At 32.5% G+C, this 12,182-nt stretch overlaps 1 protein-coding gene across 1 annotated transcript in view; it reads right to left on the bottom strand.

Annotated features, from left to right (window-relative positions):
- The window catches only part of LOC106463916 (choline transporter-like protein 2), a 62,969-nt gene that overhangs the window by 44,556 nt on the left and 6,231 nt on the right, over positions 1–12,182 (bottom strand). The window contains exons 2-3 of the mRNA XM_022391552.1: positions 9,558–9,606; positions 5,149–5,222 (exon numbers count right to left, since the gene is read on the bottom strand). The gene's annotated coding sequence lies outside the window, so the exon portion shown is untranslated. The remainder of the gene's footprint in view (positions 1–5,148; positions 5,223–9,557; positions 9,607–12,182) is intronic.

The raw sequence follows: 12,182 nt of genomic DNA, 5'->3' as shown, positions 1-12,182 counted from the left end.
GTCTAATTATTAATTAGTTATTTTACTATTACTAGATATTATTACTAACTAGTTTATATTCTATGTTTCAGCTGCCATATTCAGAAAACTCCTCAGAGGGACTGGTCATGTAGCAGACATAATTAAAGTTGTGGTCTTCTTAATAGAAAGGTGGCTACAATATCCATTCATACAGAGTCTAACACTTGAAACAATTAACCATATGAATGCTTTTAAGAAAAGTAATCATGTTTAACAAACATCTTTTCTAAGTGGACATAGAGGCTTCTTTTACAATTTTTTTTTCCTCATGCATGCTTTATATTTGATATTCTCTGCCATAATTGACTATTGTAGATAGATCAATATTAAACTAAATTGTATATAGCTATTGTGCGTCTGAAATTTAACTTTTCTTGTTCTATTTGCTTGTCCAACGAATTGAAGACTACAATTACAAAGAATGTTGTAAATGGTGTTTTTGTTCTCTATTGGGACTTCAAGTGGTTTGGTGTATATTAACTGTTTATTAAGCAGATTATAGAGAAGTGTTTTTTTTTAACTTCTCAACTTCCTTGGTATTACAAACATTGTTCATTCTGTAAACTAGGCAGTCTATGACACCCACCTTTACACTGTTGGAGTGGTTTAAATTAGTTACAATTATTAGTATTTATGGTTTTTCTGTAAACTCCTCTGGTATAAGAGAATTATGCATCTTGGTAGCCATAATGTTAGAAATTTATTATCTTCTTCTAATTGTGAATTGTATATCTGTATGTTGTCTGTGTGAGCAATTTGTAAATTCTGGAATCTTGGTTATTGTATGTGGCCATATTACAAATGTACTTTCAACATCCTGTCTAAGGGAGGCTGTTTTGAAATGTTTCATACAGAGGTTCCAAGCTTGTGATAAAAGTGATCCTTCTTGTTGTTGGTAGTATTTATGTTTAAAGAAAGTTATGTTGATAGATGTGGTCTTTTGTAGAACTGAAAATTATTGACATGCTACTTTTAACACCCCACCATTGTTTATTTCATTGGTTTGCTTTGAAATTTAATTTTTCTGCTGGCAACATGCTATTTTTAACACCCCACTATTGTTTATTTCGTTGGTTTGCTAGAAAAGCTTAACACAAGCTCAACATATTGTATATGTTTGGAAAGCTCTGTCCATCATCTACCATTTAGAAATTAGTTTGTCCCCAAAGAAGAAAGGTCCACCTTTTGAAAGTGCTCGGGTTATAGGGTTTTTATTCATTTCTATCAAGACTTTTTCTAACATCATGAATTTAGAAATTATTATATGTTTGTATAAGGTATGTACTCAGAAAAATTTGCCCCGGGACACTGGCAACATCAAATTGGACACTTGGGAAAGCCTGGCCCAAAAGTTCAACATAAATGTTTCATAATTCCATATCTTGAATGAAACTTCTGCTTGTTTGACTTATCTGATACTGTCCAAAAATACAGAAAAATTAAATTTCAAAGTAGTAACACAAACACATAAATTGTAAGTATGACTCAAGCCTTTACTGTGATTAATTAGTAAACATTTATGTTTTGAAAATTTGTTATTAGCTGATTGTGCCATTACTTTTTCACGTATAAAAATATCCAAAATAACGTATTGTCGTTATCATGTGTTCTCCTTTACGGTTGTTTATTTTCAAAACAATAATTACAAACTTTTGAGTAAATAACTAGATTAGACTCTAAAATCAATCCAGGAAGTATATAACACAGGGTATCAAGATATGTTTTGGGTATGTCCATTTGGAGCTTGTAATAAAATTAGTTTTTTAAGCACATGATCTCCTTTACACATATATCTAGTGTAGATACTCAAATTACATCATTTCGTTATATCATTATACATAACAGCCAAGACATTTGTTGTTATAAATAACTGAAAGGATAAGAGTAAATTGTATTCTTCAATAAAAATCACTGAACATGAAATTGCGTGAACTCCTTTATGTGTTCTTCTTTAATTCAGTTTTGCTTCAGAGGGGAATATATAGAGTGCATAATGCTTTTTCTACTATATTTAGTTTCCAACATGTGCAGATTATTAAGGTAGGGTGGATTTGAAATATATTAGTCACAAATGAACTCATTTGCAAGAAAAGTCCTTTAAAGCGAGATCACATAACAGGTGTGTATCTCTTTAACTGTATAATTAACATTCAAATAGTGTGAGTGGTGGTAGTTTTAGGTTTAAGTGACTGATAAATTACAAAGCTAAGTCTGTGAACAATAACTAGGGGTCTATTTATAAAAACAGATAATTGGGGACATGATGAAATGCATATAAAGGAGTTCACAGAATGGGTAAAGGAGATCACCATTTTAATTCAACTCCTTATATATGCTTTGCATTTCTTAGTATAATGCCACATTATAATAAAAGCTTACATTTATGATCTGTGGAAGAAGTCTAATACAAGATAATTAGGCTTAAGTAGCCTGCTATAGCTGGATTTACTGTAAAAATGTAAAGGAGATCACATTAATTTCTAAACTTATCTTTGCTAATATACAGAGGTGGAATGCATTTCGATGATGGGTTTCATATTTTTATTTTTAGAATGGATGGTAAACAAAGTCGGCAGCTGAAATATTATCGCAGAAAAAAAGGCAGCAGAAGAGAAAACCTTCTTACAATTTGTTTGCTTTTTGATTTTTTTTCAAAAATATAACTACTGAAAAACCTTGTGCCAAAACTTTAGCGCTCGGGCTACGTTGTGTCATATTTTTCAACCTTGATGAAGATGACTACTGTTTTCCACATGTGTTCTACTTTACCAGATTATATTGTACTAAGAATAGCCATAGTGGTAATGTTACACAACATGTGTCAGAATATGTCTTTGTACCTATTTCAATATATTTTCATACAAAAAAGCATAGTATGAAGATGCTTTTTTCTGATAATAAGACCAAAACCTAGATAACACTATGTAAAGGGTATATGCTACCTTAACTTGTTTAAAGTTACCTTTGTTCTTTTGTCATTTTCAAAGTTGGTAATATCTGTTACTATCCATGGAGAACGTTTCTTACAGCAATCTTGTCTCAGGAAGCAGTGCCCTTCAATAGTTGTACAGGTAATAATTTGAGGTTACAGCTCCACCTGTGTGGAATGAGAATGACCAGTCATGTGGTAGTGCATGTTAAGCTGGGTAAATGTGAGGTGTCTTTGAGGATAGAAACCTTGCATTTAGTTAATATGTTTCTAGTCTTAACTTGGTTTTCATCATGTGATCAATGAGAGAAAACTAAATGAAAAATTGACTGTCCATTGTTCCATTAGCAAGTACACACATTGATTTTTGTCTTAAATGCTTAGTGATGATTGTTGTCATTATGTTTTACACATTGTGTCGAGTTTTGTTATTCCTTAGCTTAAACTCAGACAGTAAAAGGGCCAGGCTTTCTTAAGTGTCCATTTATCAACTGGAAAATGTTGAAAAAAAATCTTCTCCTATAAGGATGATTTATACAGTTAATTTGCATATTATAGAAATAAAGAAATGTCTTATGATCCTGATAACTTCTATGAACATGACTGAAAGCTCCTGAAAATGGGTTCAGACTTTGGTGGAATGTAAAGAATTAGTCTGAACTAAGAAAAACTCTGAAAGTAAAGGAGTTAAGGATTCAAAATATTCAAATAATTTATTGTGACATTTTTTGACTTTTAAAGAGTATATACTACCTTAAAGGTTTTCTTGACCAAGTGTTAAGTGAAAACCTGCATATATTCACAATAAATAATACATTTAGAATAAATAAATACTGATATTAAAGAAAGGAAGAAATCTTTGGTATATTCCTACACCACAAATCCTTGTGACTTGAGTTCTATCATTTTCCAACTGTTTGCAGCTTTTCTTTATAGTGTTTCAAGGGAGGATACACAAATAAGTAGATGGAATACATCAAATTTGGTAATTGTGTCTTGTGTAGTTTTGAGGTTGTTGGCTGTTGTTTTTTTTTAGTTTCTCTACAAAATGAACTGGGTGTCACCATGTAAGAATGTTTTACTTGTTAACACTGATATTATATCTACCAAATATCTAACTAACATAGCGAGTCTCTGCTGTTAACTATGAGACAAAGAGGGTAGCCCATTTATGAATTTTAGGGTAACCATAGATGTGTGGGATGGTTCTGTTGTGTACTGTTACTTGTTTCACTGCTTCTGTTCCAAGTTGTTTTTGATACTTCTTGAGAATTCGACTTTTTTTTTCTCGGCGTTAGCATTTGATCTTCATATAGTGGTAGCGGTCATCTTCAACTAGAGTTTAGAATTTGATGATATATTCCTTTTATTCACTATTACAATGGTATTTCCTTTGTTTGGTGGTATAAGATGTTATCTTCCTTCATTTTTTTAAAGCAGCTTTATTTTCTCTGGTAAGGTGGTATGATCTAAGTTTTATGTCTTTTCTGGACTGCCGACTTTATTTGGGTTCTGAATACTTTAATTCTTCTTCTGGCAGGCTGCAAGTTGTGTCTTGTGGTTGTAGCTACATATAGGATGAGTATTTTAATAGGTATTAGAGTAACTTCAGTCCTTTACTTAGTACACTTTCTTCAGTTACTTAAACTCATTATTATGCATTTAGTTAAAAGGTTTCTTGCCTTTGAGAATGGATGAGAGAATCCAGTTTCTTGTGTGAATCTCCATGTGAGCATGTGTGAAGCTTGAATAGCTTTATGTACCATTATAGAGTCTATGTTGTTGTCTGGTATATTATCTATCTCCTGATATAGGCCATTCATCTTGTTCTTTGTTATGTTGATTTATACAGATATTTAATCCTGTCTTCTGGCATGGTTTTATTAAGTTTCTGAGTTAGTCTCTTATAACATGATAGGTAATTTGACCATAAGTTCTTTAGGAATTATGTTATGTTGTTTAAAATTATGGCTAATTTACAGTAAGTAAGAAATAATTAGACATAGGTAATCATATACTCTACTAACCATGGCAACCTAGTTGTTAATTATAATAATCATGATATGCATTCTCATATACAAAACTACAATTTACTAGTTTAAGAAGATTCATCCAAGCAAAACAAATATCCTTTGCAAAATGAAGGTAAACAGTAATTAACAACTACATTTTTTGTCTCGTGTATAAAATGCACTTACCAAAACTTGCAACCACAACCCAGCCAGCAATGAATGTAAGAAACAAAAGAAGACACAAAATATCAGTGCAGCTCCTGAAAAAAGAAATGATTTCACTGATACAGCTTGTCCTTAATTTGTTTGATTTATTACAGTATATGTATCCAGAGGGGGAAGAGCAATAGGACACACACGCACACACACACACACACCACACTAGTCATCAAGGGGCCCCCAGATTCTAGTCAACATCCCACAAAAAAGAAATTTAGAGCTATCCAATGTTAAGCAGTGGAAAATGTGGATGTATATTCCCACCTATGTCTGCTAAGTTACTTCACTAACTGAAAAGGTACACATAATGTCTAAAATATCACTGCATCCTTGAGCCCAAAATACCACCCCCCTCAACAATGAGACCCTAGAATTGTTCCTGCATGTAACACAGAAATCTTAATCTGGCATCTTTACAGGGTCATATTTTATATCATATATTAACTTACATTTGTGAAAAAATATATATATCACACCTGCAATGCATACTTAATGCTTTTAGTTCATATACAATGCCTTGCAAAAATATTCACCCTCTGCAAAGTTTCCACATTTTGTTGCAATCATGAAACTTTCAAATGGGACTTTATACTTAAGAATCTACACAATCTACTCCAAACTGAGACAGCTAAAAAAATGTTGATATTATAAAATTAAGGTAGATTTTGAAAGAAAATTAGAATATTCTCAATTGCATAAGCATTCAACCCCTTTGCTACGGCAACCCTAAATCAGTACAGGTGCAAAAAATTAGTTTGAAAGGTCACAAAATTAGTGTAATGGTTTCTGTCTGTATGTAATCAAAGTGGTTTAACTTGACCTCAGAGTAAATCCATCTGTTAAAGCCATGATTCATATAGTGATATGAAAAACCAACCATGAAGACCAAGGAGTTTCCAAACAAGTCAGGAATAAAGTGGTAGAGAAGCATAGATTAGAAGGTTACAAGAAAATTTCAAAGTTGCTGATTATCCCTTTGAGTACAGTAAAGTCCATCATTAAAAAATGGAATGTGCTTCATACCACCCAGTCACTACCCAGATCAGGCTGCCTTCCAAACTAGGCAGCTGGGCAAGCAGGAAACTCGTTAGGGATACCACCATAAACCCAAAAGTGACTTTGAAAGATTTGAAAAGTTCCATGTCTGAGATGGAAAACAGTGTTCATACATCAACAATATCCCAGTCACTACAGAAATCTGGCCTATATTGGTGAATGGCAAAAAAAGAAGCCATTAATGAAAGAGAATCATCTTAAATCTCATATGGAGTTTGCAAAAAAGCATTTAAATGATACTGCATACATGTGGCAGAAGGTTTTATGGTCAGATGAGACAAAAATTGAGCTTATTGGTCTAAATTTAAAGTGTTACGTCTGGCACAAGCTCAACACAGTACATCACTCAGTCAACACCATCCCAACTGAGAAGCATGGTGTAGTAGCATCATATCATGGAGATGCTTCTTATCAGAAAGGACTGGGAAGCTAGTCAGGATTGAGAGGAAGATGGATGGTGCAAAATACAGGCAAATCCTAGAGGAAAACCTGCTTTAGTCAGCCAAGAATCTAAAATTGGGTCAAAAATTCACATTTCAGCAGGACAATGACCCAAAGCACAAAGACAAAGTTACAAGTGGTTTCAAAAGAAGAACGTGAATGTCTTGGAGGGCCCAATCAAAGTCTTGACTTCAATCCAATAGAAAATTTATGGCAAAATTTGAAGATTGTAGTCCATCAGTGATCCCCAATGAACTTGTCAGAATTGGAGCAATTTTGCTATGATGAATGGGCAGAAATTACATCATCCCAATGTGCAAAGCTGATAGAGACCTATCCAAAAAAGACTCATAGTTGTAATTGCTGCAAAAGATACTTTCACCATGTGCTGATTTAGAGAGCTCAATACTTATGCAATCAGCAAATTTCAATTTATATATTGTCTTTGCAGGTTTTGCTAACATTCAACCTTCTTCACACATAACAGTGTTAAGTTTGATCATTAGAGTTTTGAATAAAAACAAGTTCATTAAAAACAATTGTTTACATTATTTGTCTTTCATCAAAATGGGACATTATTGATAGTGGGTGAATACTTTTGTAAGGCACTGTACTATACAGTACTGAACTGTTACCATGAAAATATATTGGCTACATATACAGCATTAACAAATTATACTGAATAACTGTTTTATTATCAGTAGTGAAACATACAAAATTTTTTGAAACAATCAATAAACTTTTAATCAAAAACAAAGATGGTATATATGCTTTAAAATCAGCTAACAATCTGCATTTTGTTACTACACAGAAGGAATCCCTTTCATATAAATCATTTTATAAAGATGAAAATATGTTTGTAGTTTCTTTATGTTTTAACAATTTTTTTTTTTTATTCTTGTAAACTCCCGGTGGAGCATAGGGCCATAACAACACCTCACCAACGCTAGCCCCGCGCCCAACCCTCCTCCTTTCTCATCCTGGACTTGGGACCAGGCAATGGCGGAGGTTGACATGTTTGGTGTGACGGGGATTCGAACCTGCAACCCTCAGATTACGAGTTGAGCGCCCTAACCACATGTTTTAACAATACACAAACCTTACTGTTTTTCTCAATAAATCTGTTGCTCAAAAGACTTTCCTTTATACACAGTTCATGTTCACTGTTGATCTTTGAAAGGATTTTAATTTGTCCTTTACTCATAGTAATGGATCCAAGGTAATGCAAAAAAACAATTACGTCATTTATGTTTATATACCATATTAGAAGTTTCGATTGTAATGACTCAAAAAATACTGTATCCTGCATGCAGACTTAAAAACATATTGCAGCTCAATATGAGGGTATGCACAATGACATAACTTACATTTTTAATCATAATAGCCTGTTTCCCTGTATGTGGCTTTGAATAAATGTAATGTACCTACAAGTAAAGTACAATTCAAAATATTTGCCAAGGTCAACAGTGAATAGGAACTGCATATAAAGGAAATCTTTTGACTAATAGACTCAATTCAAGATTGAATATACAAAACAATGCAATTCATTAACTGTTGAATCTCCAAGTGTTAAAATATGTTAACTTATTTATGTTTTATTTACAACAATATCAAACAGATAATGTATCTTTGGGAACATTTTCCTACAAGAAAACAATGTGTGAAATATTAAGGTAAATACATCATTCAAACAAATGAAAATAGAGTTAAAGCTCTAAAAAAAGGTTAAAAGTTTCAAACTATGGTTAAACAGATCTTTAGCTAACATGTCTAACTAAGGCTCTCACTTTAACATTAACTTTCCACTATACATGTACTTATTACACTAGTTCCCTGAAGCTTAGATCAATGAAAACTACAGTTCATTTGAAGCAACATGAAAAAGTTTTGAAATGCTCTCTTGCAATGTCATGGATTATTTTTGGGTCACTGACCACTATTATACATAAGGATCAAGTGTTGGAAAGTAGGAGTGGTGTTTAAAAAGTTCTTAATTGTTGACTGTTTAATCTCTTCAGATTTAAGTTTTAATGTTCAGTCACCAGAACTCACATATTTCCCAACCTCCTAACTACTAGTTCTTCCTAAGAATTGTAACAAATACGAGTGGAAACTTGCACCCAAACCAAAAAATCAACCTAAAGTCTCCAAATGATCTAGGCACCAAAGTATTAAAAATATCTTTAATCACACTTTACAACAGCAATTAGAACAAATCTGGCAAAGTCCACACGATCACATACAATACTTATGAATCTGTATGACACATGCACTGATCAATTACTTCCTTCTACAATCACAATTTCCAATACTTGACATTTATAAAAATAAATATATTAATCAATAAGAACTATTACTGTTCTTTAATTGAAACTTTCAACTTTAAAAGCCATGCTGAGTGAAGCAATTCCTAGTAATTCATTACTACCAACAAGTGATGAACCAAAAATGTAAAATAATAATAATAATAGTATTTTCAGCTTTAAAGGAACTCTTTGACTTGTAATATAAATGTAATTATGAAGGATTAATAGTTTTTTATTTAAGTTATTCAGAGAATATGCAGTCTTATGTGGTATTAACATATTTTATGAATCAAAGACTGGTGAAACACAATCTCTTTGGTTCTACTTCTAGAGAGAAAATTTTATATATTTATATCATTATTGTATAGCAATATGTTATCCATAACTTTGCTATTCTAAATATCTTGTTCAAATCAGTCTAACTTACCAGTCTGTATATTCTGTCAATATATTTATAAATATTTATACCTGATTAATCAATTTGTAAGATTACCATATTCCATTGTTTTAGTTCAGTTTCACAAAATCTTACAACAAGAGTATTTCAAAAATGTAGGAATTTCTAAATCCCACCTGTTTTTAATTGGTCCTTTAATCCTTGGATCATGCTCCAACAGTTCACCTTTGGATGAAGAGAAAAAAAATTATAAAAATTAAACTGTATAAAAAGATTTGAACAAGTATCTACCTTGATAGAGGTACTTCCTTGATTTTTTCTCTATTAAATCTTGAAAGGAAATGTTTTACTAAAATGTAATTGAAGAAATGAAGCTTACCTCATAAAATATAATGAAAGAATGCAATACATACATATAAACTTAGTCCTCTTACTGGGAATTTTTAAAAGTTATATGATATATAATCATGACATAACATTTAGACTTAATGAAATGCACACACACACACACATTTGTTTTTAAAAAAAATGAAATTCTGAATTTTTGTTTGGGGCTAATTCCTTAATAAAAAAATAAAAACCTAAAAGCTAGGCTTAGATTACTTACTAAAAAACATCCTTCAGTGCGTACTATCTAACAGTTCATATCCACTCCGAAGATTGCCAATAAGAATACTACTGATTTTTGAAGTGATGTACTTTAAAATCTTAGCCACAATGAACAAAAAAAAGCTAGAGAACAGCAGAAAAAACCTATTCCACTTGATAATGATTGCTCTTGCAATTCTACCATGTTAGTGTTACTAACTACAAAATAACAAAAAAGTACTTCACATAAGTGAAATAATTAACATTAAATATTTCCTTTCTCTCTATTACTGAAAGGGTTGTGTTCAATATGCTTCTACACATACATCTAGTAGATGAATCACAAAGAAGTCTTTAATAATATCAGGTTTCTTTTCCAGATTAAAAACACTTAACACACTGTATATCAAATACCCAATCAGCTACACGTGTCTCAAGTTTTCATTGGTGATGTTAATTCTGAAATGATTTGAACATTAATATGTGCTAATAAGTACAGTACCGCATTTTCTTACATTTTTGAGTATGACTATGGATGATCTGTACTGTTGTAGCTCTGAAGGCACAAAACTTGCATTGATACAAGATGAATTTTTATTTCGCTAAAGCTTGTGTATTTTCCTATTCAATATTTTATGTAAACAAATCACTCATAACAACTTGTATTACAACTTACAAGTGGATTCTCCAAAGATCGAGTATGTAGGGATTACCGATCAGATTGTTGATTTATGTCATAAGACCTGCGAGTGGGAAAGTACGTACTAATACATCTTAGTCGGTTTTTAGGTATGGTTTGAGCCTTGAGCAATTTGGGGTAGGGTATTTAACCTCTTCGGGATTCGTTGGATCAATCACCGGAATTTAGGTGTTTTGCGACCTGGGTGAGTCAGGTTCTAATAAACCTCTTCCTCCCTCTTCAGAATTATTCGAGTATGGAAGCCATTTCAATTTTACCGCCTAAATGTGGGTTCAGCAAACTGGGAAGGTTGGTACACTGTTACAAAATTATTTTTAACAGTTTGTCGCTAGTTTTATTTCTTGAAAGCTTTCATGAATCAACGACAATTGGAAACCGTTTCTACAATGTATGAAAGCAACACTAAAATAAATATGCAAGTTGGAGCAGTTTTCAAATAAAAATTATTTTCATTTACTCAAACATAATATCGTCTTAAAAAAATGAAAAGAAAACTATAATGTGGAAACATGATCTTAACCATCGCCGACCCTTTTAGAATACTCACAATCTTCTAAGTTCTAGATCTAAGATAATCAGTCAACTTGTCGACAACAACTTATATGCTGATGATTTTGCACATCTAAAAAGAGTAACCCCAGTAAGAAAAAAAGAAAACCAGTAAAAAAAAATATTAACCTATCAGCCTTAGTGATATGTATCTTCCTCGTACGCTTCTTCGCATTTTATATATAGACGACGGCTCTGTGTGCTTTCTCATATTTCCTTTACCAATAGAACGTTTGTTCATTTAAGATATTCGGACCAAGCTACATAATAGCCATCTACACTGGCGTCTCTAATTTTGAACTTAAAAACTAGGGTGAATGCAGCTTTATGTGTGTTCTGCTCACCACGGGGATCAAAACCCGGTTTCGAACGTTTTAAGTCAGCAGACATAACGCTGTGCCATTGAGGGGCACTGTATAAGTGTATAGTCACTGTATAAGAATGATGGTCAAATTACACTAGTCGATTAGAGTAGCCACAGTCCATTCTATAGCTTTGGCTTAACTACAATCAATCTAACAAATCTAAGGAAAATTTATCACTGCTCATACACCATGTTAACCATGTCGGTGGATTAAAGGGGGGAGGTTGATAAAATATGTAATTTATACTTTTTTAATGAAATCTGGCAACAATTTTAAGCAGTTTTGAGTCACCAAGAATCTATCATTTTTATCCACTATTGAGCTCTACAAAATCTTCCAACAGGCACAGCGCTTCAAATTTAAATCCTGCTTTCAAATTCGGAAACAAACACAACTTCCGAAAGTCCTATATCGTTCAAGATTCAAATGAAAACATTTAGATATGCTGTGTCTACCGAGGGGAATCGAAACCCTGATTCTAGCGTTGTAAATCCGAAGATTTATCGCTGTCCCACCGGGGGGACAGGTATTAATGCAAAGTAAAATATTAATGTTTTCATAAATAAATGATTAATTTCAAAATTAGTGTCTCTAACTTT

The sequence above is a fragment of the Limulus polyphemus genome, unplaced genomic scaffold, assembly GCF_000517525.1.
Source record: "Limulus polyphemus unplaced genomic scaffold, Limulus_polyphemus-2.1.2 Scaffold1516, whole genome shotgun sequence".
In the NCBI taxonomy this organism is placed as follows: Eukaryota; Metazoa; Arthropoda; class Merostomata; order Xiphosura; family Limulidae; genus Limulus; species Limulus polyphemus.
The sequence above is the reverse complement of the archived record's forward strand: the minus strand, read 5'-3'. Positions and strand labels throughout refer to the sequence as shown.